Raw genomic sequence first — 13,599 nt, 5'->3', positions numbered from 1 at the left:
ATTCTAAACTACTGAGACATTCAGCCATGGCACTGAACACTTTTTGAGACTCAAATAGACTCAAACTCAAGACTTTAACCCCATTTCATCATTGTTTGCATTTCAGGACCCCAGACACCTTCCGTTCTTCTAGTAGTGAATCTTCTCCAAATGGACTTCTCAATCAACCCAAAGTTTCATCCCCTTCAACAAACAGAGTTCATGGGATTTATCACTGAATTAATTTATCACTTAATTATTCACTGGCAGTGTAGTTTTCCCTTATCTTAAAATTTCAGCCCATATTTAAATGATATTTAAGCTAGGAGCAATATGGAAATTTCCGTAAAATAAAACAAAGGTCTCCCACTCATTTGATCTGAATTTCTGTCAGAAATGCAGTTTTCATTATGACTCTTTATACAAATTTTTATGTATTTATAGGTGTATATAGGTATATAAAAATATATGTAATAAAAATAAAACAGTACAGAGTCTATTCTATGTGATGCAATCAGATATTTTCATTTGATTTTTTTTTAAATGCCTGTAGTGATTTCCCAGATTGATTTCATGACTCACAAAGGAGCCACAAAAATAATTTGGAAAACACTCCTGAAGGACACTGAGGACATTGGCTAGTAGGTATTCGTCTCTCAGATGGAGATGATTAAGTCATTTTTGAAATTAGAAGTCTGAGATAGGGGACTTAAATATACTCTTCCCTGTTCGTCATTTCTCAATAGTCTCTTGCGAATAACAAAGTTATTTATTGAAAAAACATAATTTCTCTTCCCTTAATGAACATTCTGCCAATCACTATGTATCTGCTCCCAGTTTTAAAAATATTTAATAAGCCCCATTCACACTAAATCTCATATCAGATCACTGGTATTCCTCAAATCCACAGGGTTTTATGGCAGTTCCCACTATTCATTAATTCTCCAACATAGTAAAAGTCATTATCTGAAAATTAACAACCCTAAATTTTAAGCATTTTAGTCTTCCTCATAAATATATATTTCATAAACTTTTATAATAGTGCCCAAATTGTTTCATGTATAACTGTTATTAATTTTACCCCCATAATATTCAAGTTTAAGGAATTTCATTTTGATTCACCATGTTAAATCAAATATCCTCCAAGCTTCTAAATACTTACTAAGTTCAATTCAGTCAATATTGAGACTCTCTCATTAAACATTAAAAACTCCTGAGTTTATATAATGCCTAAAAAACAGTTCATCATGATTTTCTTCTTAGCCTTGCTCCTTTAGCTTCTCACTGCTGCAATTGAGCAGTGATTTTGACTACATTTTAGGCACTGGTTTCCTCTGAGTTTAACCAAATTCAGATATTCATGCCATTCCAGTTCTCTGCACTGACCTTCATCTAAAAGCACACAGCAATCTTGTAACCCACTCCCAGTTTTGGGCAATGTATGACATCTGGACACACTTTTCCATAGCAAGCTGAAATGCCAAAGCTCCTTTTGCAAATCTCAGGTAACTTCAAACCCTTGGACTAGTCACACCTGCTCCCACTAAAAAAGGACTTTCACTGCTTATCTCTCTGAAATAATCTCGCCTTTAAAAAATGTTGTTCATTTCCCTTTTGAATATATTACTTACTTGGGGGAACACAGACTTTAAAAAAATGTTAATTTAATGAGGATTTCTGACTTTTAGGGAGCAGGGAAGGTATGGAGAAAGAAGATGCTTTATTCTTCCTTGGTAAGAGTCTACAGCAGTAATGAAACCTGAGACACCAGTTCTTTGTGTGTGTGTGTGTGTGTGTGTGTGTGTGTGTGTGAGAGAGAGAGAGAGAGAGAGAGAGAGAGAGAGAGAGAGAGAGAATGAGGTGGAAAAAAAGATTCTTGTTACAAATTCACTGTAAGCACTTAAGACTATCCTCTTTTGAGGGTTAGGGGAAGGAAGCTTATTAAGGTAGCACTGGAAAAAGTTACACATACACTTTGTGAGCACTTTACTTTCCATTTCTTTCATTAGAATAAATATGAGATGAGATTATCATTTGTTAACTTAATTTCTAAAGTTGCATGACCACTGAATAAACACAAGTTTGGAAAAAATAAAATAGAGCATATGAATTAATACCAAGAGAATCATTCTAAAAGTATGCCTTCTATTATCCCAGAGGGAAAGAATGTTTATATTTTTGAAGAACCATAAGCATTTGGGATTTAACCACCTTTTCATCCAGGAAGTTTCAAAAGTAGGCTTAGTTTAGATTAGGAAAACCATAACAATAAATAGGATGGTACTCAATCTTGTGTTTTCATCATGTCCAGGGAAAGCACAGTCCTGACAACAGAAAGAATTGATGAGAAAAAAGGAGAGTAGATGAGCAAATGAGTTATTTTCCCCTCCTTGACTAAGCAGAAATATTGCTAGTGATATCATATCTAATAGAGAAGTATTACATTATCAATTTCAGGATGGTTATTGATTTTCTTTCCATGAATGGCATAGAGATAGACTTAAATCATTCTTGGTTGCATTAGTATTCTTACTACCTTGTGTATAAAAATGGTGAAAATAAAACATAATCATAGAGTTTTCCTCATTTTATTGAACAAGGGAGAGAAAGAGAAAAGAAAATTGAACATTCGGGAAAGAGAAAATTAAAACTTTTCTTTTGTTTGCCCTAGCAATTCCAAGATCTAATTGACTCCATCTTCATTTTTGGTTGTTTTTATTTCCATTTTTAAGGTTAGCTTTGTGGTGGTTTTTTCCAAGTTTCAATTTCAGCTTAAGAATGCTCAGTATTTTAAAATGATCAGTTCTAAAGTTATTAAAAGCACATTTGATTTTACTATGGATGACCAAATTTTTATGTATGTGTGTACACACACACAAACATGAATGAAGAAAAAAATGAAAGAAAAGGAGAAAAAAGCAGGGAGGAAGCTTATCTTAGAATGTGAGTGTTAAGAGGCACAATTATTCATATGAGTGCTTTAGTTCTTTTTTGAGTTTACGTTAAGTTTACTAATAGTTTTTCTAAGTTATTTTGCAGTAATAAACAACCCCAACAATCTTAGTGGCAACAACCTTACAGCAATAATGGTTTATTTCTTGCACATGTTACTCATCCTTCACTGTTCAGTTGCAGCTTTGCCTCTTATTGTCTTCACTGCTGGACCAAGGCTTAAAGAACAGCCTTATTTTGATCTTATGAAAGAAGAAAAGCAATGCTGCAATCACGCAATGAATGCTCTACAGGCTTCCAGTAAGCAATGCTATACATCACGTTTACTCCTATTTCACTGGTCAGAGCTACTCATTCTGTAAATAAGGCATGAATGAAGCAAAAGTAAGACTCTCTCAGGAAGGAGCATTGCACATCACATGGCAGTGGGCAGTGATGTATTCACTCTCTCCAAGTATGAGAGTAAGCAATTCCAAATAACAGTGTCATCTATCGGAGAGTCCTTGCCAATATCTTATTCCTTATAAATTCTATATAAATTTTATTCTAGAGTGACTTAGAATGAGACAACTTGGGTCTCGCTTTACTCCATTAAAAGTATACTGTTGGCCGGGCACAGTGGCTCATGCCTATAATCCCAGAACTTTGGGAGGCCAAGGTGGGCAGATCACTTGAGGCCAGGGGTTTGAGACCAGCCTGGCCAACATGGTGAAACCCCTTCTCTACTAAAAATACAAAAATTAGGTGGGCCTCATGGCGCATGCCTGTAATCCCAGCTACCTGGGATGCTGAGACAGGAGAATCACTTGAACCTAGGAGGCGGAGATTACAGTGCGCCAAGATGGGGCCACCGCACTCCAGCCTGGGTGACGGAGTGTGACTCTGCCTCAAAAAAAAAAAAAAGAAAAAAAAAAAAGCATACTGCTGGGTTGAATCTCTCTATTTTCTGTTTCCTTGTAACTCAATAAGAGAATAATAGAAAGGGAAAGGAAGATAATTCCAGTATCAAAAAGTTTCAGTTAGAGAACTTTTATTTAAAAACCAAAGACTATTTCTGCTGCCAGTTTGCTATGAGTTGCTATAACCCATTGAATGAAATCTTCAATATTACATGCATAGGTAGGTAATACATAGCAGGAACATAACTCTCAACCAAGTTGTTTTTTCTCTTTTCTTACTTGTTGAAGACGGTCACCGGCAAATACCCCAGAGCATATATATTAAACCAAGAGGGGCTCTGAGCTCCAGTATCTCCTTTTTACCTAAAAGGAAGTGTTACTGGGTTTCCCTCAGATACTCCAGAGAGAAATAATCAATCATCACTAGTAATACAAATTGCTCTCATCTGCGTCGATCACCAGCCGGGGGTAAAAGGAAGCAATTTTACCAGCACTCACTTCGTTCCAGTGAAGGAGGAAAATGGAAACGGAAAGTTCTTACCAATCTGCACATAGAAGTGTGGACATTTCTTCACTTTCAGGGGACATTCAGGTTCGATTTTCCCTTTTTCTTCTGGAAGAGTAAGACCTAAATATAATTAAGAATGTGGAAGAGAGAAGAATGAGATTTCTCCTTGTATATGAAGAGAAGAAATATGAGGGTCATATGAGAATTGTAGCTGTTGAGGCAGACTATAGACAAGCTGCCATGGCAATGACCCCTTGATTTTCACCTTTTCCTAACCCTGTACTTCTCTGAACCATATCTTTTCAGACTTTTTGTTCTTTTACCTATTTGCTTACAAGTATTGTGGTTGTGATAAGTAATTTTATTTTTTCTCTATGCTGTCAATATAAAGACATAAAGAAATAATATGCTAAGTCATTTTGTGATATTTGAGCTAGAAGTTTTTCAGGTAAAAAGATTTAAAAGTAATGAAGCTACTAAAGGCATTCATTTATACGTATCACTTGCCTATTCCAATTAATGGGATACTGAGAAGCAGCTTAAAGTACATGTTGTAAATAACATATATATCAATCCTGAAATAGACATACATAGCTTTAAATATTTTACAGCATTTCAACAAATGCGGCACACAAACGATTACAATTTAAGGGCTTTCTAAATGTAGGCTTTTCAAATTAACAATAAACTGCAATTTAGCAATTTTGAACAATGAATACAGCTTGTCAGGAATACAAAAAAGCATTTATTCAGAATAAATAATTATTGCCCAATCTATTAGACATGTTGTCTGCATCAAAACTATTATTTCTTTGCAACTGTACTATTTGCTAATATGATAGGGCTTAATTCTATCTGAATTAAAATATTATATACCCTTTCTATAACCCAATTTTTAGATGTCTAAGTATATGGTGTATTTCTTCATGTGGCTCAATTTTTAGTTATCTTTAAAATAAAATATATTTTATAAAAATGATACAAATCAATTTTTTGTTTTATATATTGTATATTAAGTATATAACAATAAATTGCATAATTAATTAAAAATATCTAATAAAATGATTATTAATATTATTTCATATTTTTTAACTTTATAAATTTGTCTTAAGCTGTAAACTCTACTCCCACTCAATAATGCCATCATTTTGGTTAGATACTTTTATAATTGTACCTTTGGTTAGGTCATGTATAATTTCTTTGGATGAAAAATCTAAAACTTTAGGGTTTTTGCTGGAGGGTTCCAGGTTATTTAATATTGGTTCATTTCAACTGGATAAAATGTCAGTTCTCTAGGTTCCATTTTTATCTCCAAATAATAAAAAATTATAGCAGTGATATACATATTTTATAGCTTCCTTGAGTAGTAAGAAAGTTTACTCTGAGACAAAGAAGATGCAGATGCAGAAGGAGTATAAGAAGCATACCTTAGTCATTTCAGATTTAGACACTGTTTTTTGGAAAAAGAATATGGAAAAGCACAAGAGAAACAAGGCAAACTTTTAAAAATAACATTGTTTAACAGCATGTTTATATTTTAAAAATATATTATGTGCTATAATATTCCCAATCAAATGTTAATGACCCTTAAAATTGTGCAATAGATTTGCTCTGCTTTGTTTCCATTCTACTTTTCTTCTACACTGTTCTTCTTTATCAGTATTGCCTGAAGAAATTAAATTTTGTGCTCATAAGAGTCTCATCATGCTAATATTGTTACAATTATTAACATGGTATCACCATGTTAGTAACTGCCAAAAGGCTTTTGCGCATAAAATAAGATAGTCACTAGCATCTTTTGTACCTTTTATAAATTTTGTAAGCAATTAATATTCTTTTAATTATTAAATAATTAGTCTTACAGCTAAAATGTGTACATTTCAACAAGTGATGTAGCAGCAATTAGATATCTGTCACCAAAACAAATACACCTTGAAATAAAACCTCCACTTTATAAAAGTTCACTCAAAATGAACCAACAGTTTTATCATAAGATACAATATTATAAAGCTTTTAGAAGACAATGAAGGAAAAAATCTTTGAGGTAGAAGATTAGGCAGAGTTCTTAGACGTGACAAAATGCACTCACTAAAAGAATAAAATAGATAAACTGGACTTCATTAAAGTTTTCTTCTCTACAAAATATCTGTAGAGAATATGAAAGACAAGCTAAAACCTGGAAAAAATATTTGTAAACTATAATTAAAATATATAAAGTACTCTCTAAGTATTAAAAAAATAAAAGCTTTTAACTGTCTAATTAGAAAATGGAAAAAGACATGAATAGAATTTTCAACATAGAGAATACACAGATGGAAAAAGTACATAAGAAGATGTTCAAAATCAGTAGCCATTAGGGAAATACAAATTGAAAAAAACAATTGACTATCAATATGTATCTAATAAAACAGTTATAATTAAACATAGTGAGATTATCAAATTCTAATAGGGATACAAAGAAACTGTATCTTTTATACATTGCTGCTGGGGGTGTAAAAGAGTACAGCCACTCTGGAAAATAGTTTGGCGGTTTTTTATAAAACCACACACACTTATCAGATGACCCAATAATTGCATTCCACACATTTATCCCAAAGCAATGAAAACTTATCTTCACATAAATGTTCATAGCAGGTTTATCAATAATAACCAAAAACTGGAAAAAAAAAAATTCTTCAACAGGTGACTGGTTGAAGTTACTGTGGTACCTGGATACAGTGGAATATTACTCAGTAATACAAAGAAACAATGAGTTATACAGGCAAAAATTTTAATGAATCTGAAAGACAATAATACAAGCCAATCTCAAAAGGTTACACATTCCAATTCTACTTATGTCTTTTGCATTCTTGAAATGACAAAATAAAATATCTTGAAAATGAAAAACTTATAGAAGTAAAATAGATTAGCAATCACCAGGGAGTTTGCATCCATTGTCATGCTCTTCACACATCTCACCACATATTCAAGTGTTGCTCTCTCTTGTGCCAGTCTGTGGGAGAAGAATAGCCAACACTGTAGAGCAAGAGTTTCATCTGGATCCTTCTTCCTTACAATACACAAGCCTAAACCACCGAGGGAAGAGCAGCAAATGAGATTCCTTACTGCTTAGGGCAGGACATGATCTTTGAGAAAGACACAACCTCAAGAGCCAAGGACACAAAGCCTACCTAAGACTAAACCAGGACAACAGAAAACACAAAAGTATAATCGTCTATCCCCACCCTCGCCCCTTTTGGATCAGTTTTCAGGTCCATAAGCACAAAATAATAAGAAAAAACCATTGGGAGACGGTCAAGAACGTGAAGATATTCCGCATGTAGGGAAAGTCTAAGGCTGAAAGTAGTCTAGGAACATGGAGAAAAACCCTCCTGTAATTCAGCTCTTGATCCTCAAGCACAAAGTAACAGTGGAGCACCCACCTAAACCTGGAGGTGTAAAAAAACAAAGAAACAAACCAGCTTCACTGTCAGCTAGATATACTCATAACCTTAACTCACTGTCCAGGAAAGACAGTTGTCCATTTCCAGGCATCAATAATATTTCTCTCAACCTCTACATGCCTACACATGATGCCTGTGTATAAAATACACATGCACACACACACACATACACAAACACACATACACACACACACACGTATATACCCACCCACCCCCAAACACACACCAAGGTTAAGATACAACTCAATAAGCAATCAACAAAACTAGACTTAGATAAGGCCCAGATGTTGGAATTATCAGTGAATTTTAAATAACTGTGTCTAAGATGTTAAAGGCTCTAGAGGAAAAGGTGGACATCTTTTATGAACAGATGAGGTATTTTGAAGAGACGAAAAGTATAAGAAAGAATCAAATAGTAATGCTAGAAAAAAACAGAAACATAGTAACAGAGATGAGGAAGGCCTTCAATGGGCCCAAATATATGTATACTCAATATAGCTGAAGAAAATATTAGTAAAGTTCAAGATAGGTAAAAAAGAACAACCCAAACTAAGACACAAAGAGGAGAGAGAGAGAGAGACAGAGGGGGGGAGAGAGAGAGAGAGAGAGAGAGAGAGAGAGAGAGAGAGAGAGAGAAAATGACATAGAATCCTGCGCAATGGGACAATATCAAACAGTCTAACAGATGTGTAATTGGGATACTAGAAAGAGAAGAAGGGCAAAATATATTTTTAAATATTTAAAAAATATTTTAAGGAATAGTTGAATTTTTTAATGTAACAAATTAGATCACAAAACCAAAAACCTGGAGAACAGAAGTTAATAAAAAAATAGTAGGTGCAACATATTAAAAGTGCCAAGAGCCAAAGAATAAAACAAGGCAGTCAGAAGAAAAAGACAAGTTATGTATAGAAGAACAATTCTACGAAGTTCAGGCCAGGAGCAGTAGCTCACTCCTATAATCACAGCAGTTTTGGAGGCCGAGGTAGGCGGATTGGTTGAGTTTAAGACCAGCATGGGCGACATGGTAAAACTCAGCTTCTACTAAAAATACAAAAATTAGTCGGTGGTAGTGGCTCACACTTGTAATTCCAGCTACTTGGGAGGCTGAGGCAGGAGAATTGGTTGAGCCTGGAGGTGGAGGTTGCAGTGAGCTAAGATCGGGCCACTGAACTCCAGTTTGGGTGACAGAGTGAGACCCTGTCTCAAAAAAATAAAAATGAAAAAAAAAGAAGAAATACGGCAGTCTTCTTGTTTGATAATACACAATCAACCAGAAGATAATGAATTGGCAACATTAAAGTGCTTTAAAAAAAACTTTGTGAGCCCAGAATTCTATTATCAATAAAAATACATTTAAAAATAAAGAAAAAAACTTTTTTTTTCCCAGAGAAAAACACTACTTAGAGAACTTATGACCAATGACTCTGTCTAATGAGAAATATTCTTAAAAATTTCTGTCAGAAAAAAAAAAAAAATACCCCATGATTTCTAGGGCTTTGCTAAATAAATAAATAAGTACCCCAAACAGAAACTTAAATATAAGTAAATAAATGAAGAGCATTGAAAATGAAAATTACACAAATGAAAGTTAAAAATATATATATTTGATTTTTGTTTTTAATTTCTCCAAAAGGTATTTGCACTTCCTAAGCAAAATTAGAGGCTTTGAATCAGTGTTTATAGCACATGTGGAAAATAGAATATATGACAGCAAAGTTCAAAGGTGGGAGGGTGAAATTGGAAGCACATAAAAAATCTAAACTTCCAACTGAACAAACTGGCAAAGTCCAAATGAAATATGCCTAAAGCTTGCTAAAAGAATTGGAACAATTAAGATACAAGTAAAAATAAATGAAATTGAAAATAGAAAATCAACAGAGGAAATTTATTAAACCAAAAATAATTATTTTAAAAGATTGATAAAATTAATAAACTGCTAGCCAGATTGACCAAGACCAAACAGAGAAGAAACAAATAGCAACTATCAAAAATGAAAGAGATTACATCACTACAGATTCTATAAATACAGACCTGAGATAATTTTGCAAGTCACAGATCTGGAGATAATGCATTCAACATATACACATATACCTTATAACTTGTTAATAAGAAGGTAAACAGGTCCATTAAAAGTACACAAACTGTGTGACAGTGACTGCACAAAAGAGCATGTATAAATGATTAATAAATACATTAAAAGATGCTCAATTTTATCAACAAAGAAATACAAACTAAAAGTGCAGGAAGATACCACTGCAAAATCACCAAAAAACTAGAATTTAAAAGGCTGATATCGGCTGGGTGCTGTGGCTCATGCCTGTAATCCTAGCACTTTCAGGGGCTGAGGTGGGCAGATCATGAGGTCAGGAGATCGAGACCAGCCTGACCAACATGGTAAAACCCTGTCTCTACTAAAAATACAAAAATTAGCCGTGCGTGGTGGCAGGCGCCTGTGATTCCAGCTACTCAGGAGGCTGAGGCAGGAGAATCACTTGAACCTGGGAGGTGGATGTTACAGTGAGCCGAGATCATGTCATTGTACTCCAGCCTGGGCAACAGAGCGAGACTCTGTCTCAAAAAAAAAAAAAAAAAAAAAAAAGGCTGATATCACTAAGTATTGGTACCCATGTGGAGCAGCTGGAACTCTCATACATTGATGATAAGAATGCAAAATGGTAAAACCTACTCTGGAAAATTGTTGAGAACTTTCTTTTAAAGTTATACATAAACTTGCAATTTGACCATCAGTTCTGGTCTTAGTTATGTACCCAAGAGTGATGAAACCATACAGTCTCACAAAGATTTTCTCATGAATATTCATTGCAGTTTTATTAATAATTGCCCAGTAATTGGATTAATCCAAATGTCCATCAATAGGTAAATAAGTAAATTGATACATATCAATATGATGAAATACTATTTAGCAATATTAAGGAAGTACATATATATATATATATATATATATCTCAACATGGATGAACATCAGTCTTGTTAGCAAGCTTTCCTGACACTCATCTGCACCCTTGCAACTTTCAAAAAACATTTTTAATTCATAGGGAAGTTGAGAATGCTCACAAATAAGCCATGGTATAAGAAGATTCATGTTATAATCATCTGATATGGAAAACTTTCACAATGAAGAAAAGGATGCTTAGACCTTAAAAAATGTACCATGGATCCAAGGGTGGAAAAATAGAGGAGATGAGTAACTAAAGTCATTTCAACCTTTTAGTTTTTATGCTTGCCTCCCCTCCCATACACACACTAAGTATGCTTATTTTCCTCTTCTTGGTACCGAGTGATAAATCAAGTTTAATACAGGGAAGCATGCTAGTATATTATGGAATGAATTGTTTATCTATTTATTTTTTATTTTTTGAGATAGAGTCTCACTCTGTCGCCCAGGCTGGAGTGCAGGGGCATGATCTTGACTCACTACAACTTCCGCCTCTGTGGTTCAAGCAATTCTCCTGTCTCGGCTTCCCAGGTAGCTGGGACTACAGGCGCATGCCACTACATCCAGATAATTTTTGTATTTTTAGTAGAGACAAGGTTTCACCATATTGGTCAGACTGGTCTCGAACTCCTGACTTCAGGTGATCCACCTGCCTCAGCCTCCCAAAGTGGTGGGATTATAGGCGTGAACCACTATGCCCAGCCTGAACTGTTTATAAAATACACAATATCTCCTCAAAGTCATTCTGCAATGGGTTAAAGAAGATATACCAGTCAGGTATATCGATTGAGACATAGGGTGTAGTGGAAAAAAGAATCAATAGACAATTAGATCCAGTATTACGGAAGGCCTCATATATGAATCAGAAGAGTTTGATACTTTGATACAGGACTAGGGCATCTCAAAATGTTCTGCCTAACTATCCTGAGTAGCAGAGAAGAACATAAATAAATATGCCTCAGTATTCTCAAGGTATTATTGAAGCTACTTGACACTTGCCAAAATACTGAATTTTTTTGTGCTGTTGTTAAAACTCAGGAGAAATGTGTATGCTCATGATTAATACAAGATATCATTATTATTTATCAAAGTATCAAACTTTTGCCCAGATATTAATGTGATGTTGACACTGTGTGAAAATGTCCTGTGCTCATATCGTGGCATTACAGCATGCCACACAGTTTCTCCTAAGAAACTGTGTCTCCAGTCTAGGTGACAGAGTGGTATGCACGTCACTGTTTCACAAGCATGGCATAGGAAATAGCTGACACTTTCTACCTTTTTAAATAGAGGTGAAAGTGCACTTTTCAAAATATTTATGTGAAAGATAATACCTCAAACTTTATTTTTTGGCAAAGAACTTTCATATTTGACCCTTGATTAACCTATGACAGTATAGCAGAAAAAAAGTATATTCATGTCCATTTAAAAATAAATGAGAAAATTGAAACATAGAGAATTTAAATTGAACATTTAAAATCAGAGCCAAGAAAATAAAATATTTTCTGACTCTGAATCCAGTGCCAGTTCTATAATCCCTAGTCATCCTGAGCAGAATATAATATAAAACCAATTTATCTTGGATCACATTCAAATGAATTTAGTTGTACCACAATAAAAAGCAGATACCTTTATAGGTCATCTTAATATGGACCCCAAGGACAGTATTATGTAAGTCTGCTAGTACAGTCAGTTTTCACATATCGAATTTGCTGGGCAATGTCTGTCCCTGACACAGGTGTGTTTTTTTTAATACTTAAATGTTACCACTTGTACTTAAAAGAATGAAACTGACATGCTCAAATTTTCTAAAAAGAAAAAAAAAGCAAAGAGAGTAAAGGAAAGATAAAAAGAAAAATGCTCACCCTATTGAAAGTAGTTAATATGCCAGGGAGACATTTTTCACAAACCATCTGGGGGTTCACACAGGTATTTTCAAACTTTTTAGAAGTTCCATGACCAATTAATCTGAAGAATCAACTAGAAATGAGTAAGTTCTCAATTGCATTCTTGCTCTCAGGGATTACACCCTGGTTGACTTTGTGAGATACTGAACTGCTCTAGTTGCACTCACTGAATCCTATCCTCATTGCCACAAATTTCTGGCTCTTTCAAAGAGCCGACCTGCCCAGAACCATTAAAAAAGAGGTTTTTTATTTTTATTATTGCTTTTAAAGTACACTTACTTCTTTGACTAGAGACAGAAGCTTTGAAGGTAGATGCTGATAACAAACCTGTACCTGATGGGCAACCATTTGACTGAGTTTTCCACCCGGACTACCTCAAAAGCATTATCATACTAGTTTCTGGTTCCAATGAGGGCAGACTTCCTGGAGTATTCTGAATTGGATTCTCTTGGTCTACTGCGCACAGAAAATCCTGCCAAATTAGGTCTGGATTCCTGGACTCCTGGTTTATAAAAAGCACAGAGTGGCTTCTTGGGTATCTATGACCCTCTTTCATATCCACTGATAGCAAAATTTGCTTTTTTCCTTTGATCTTATTAGCAAAATTCCCTTTAAAAAAAAAAAAAAAAAAAAAACAGAAAAGTAGTAGCGATGATAATAAGAGAATGAGATAAGTAGGCTAACTTTGAAAGTAGCTCCCAAAAGGAATAAACAGGAATTTTTGCTTAAAAATATTTTTCAGGAATTCATATTTGTGTTTTGTCTGTTTTTTTCTTAATAGGTTGGCAAAACTAGAAAGGTGAGCATTTAATCTTTCCTCTTATAGTACCTATAAATGCTGATTTATTTTTCACGTTTCTAGCATATGTGATTTTATTGATAAAAACCTACTAATCATGCTTAACTTTATATGTTTAGAGATACCATACACAGCTTCTGTGAATAAAAGTCA

The 13,599-nt window shown here is 34.3% G+C and overlaps 1 non-coding gene across 2 annotated transcripts in view; it reads right to left on the bottom strand.

Moving 5' to 3' along the window:
* LOC103225894 (uncharacterized) overlaps positions 1–13,599 on the bottom strand; it is a 110,015-nt gene that overhangs the window by 12,280 nt on the left and 84,136 nt on the right. The window contains exons 3-4 of one of the 2 annotated variants that reach the window (XR_005240374.2): positions 7,255–7,330; positions 4,372–4,458 (exon numbers count right to left, since the gene is read on the bottom strand). This is a non-coding gene — a transcript (uncharacterized protein). The remainder of the gene's footprint in view (positions 1–4,371; positions 4,459–7,254; positions 7,331–13,599) is intronic. The other variant, XR_005240375.2, reaches the window with a different exon arrangement.

This window comes from Chlorocebus sabaeus, chromosome 20 (assembly GCF_047675955.1).
Source record: "Chlorocebus sabaeus isolate Y175 chromosome 20, mChlSab1.0.hap1, whole genome shotgun sequence".
Lineage (NCBI taxonomy): Eukaryota > Metazoa > Chordata > Mammalia > Primates > Cercopithecidae > Chlorocebus > Chlorocebus sabaeus.
The sequence above is the reverse complement of the archived record's forward strand: the minus strand, read 5'-3'. Positions and strand labels throughout refer to the sequence as shown.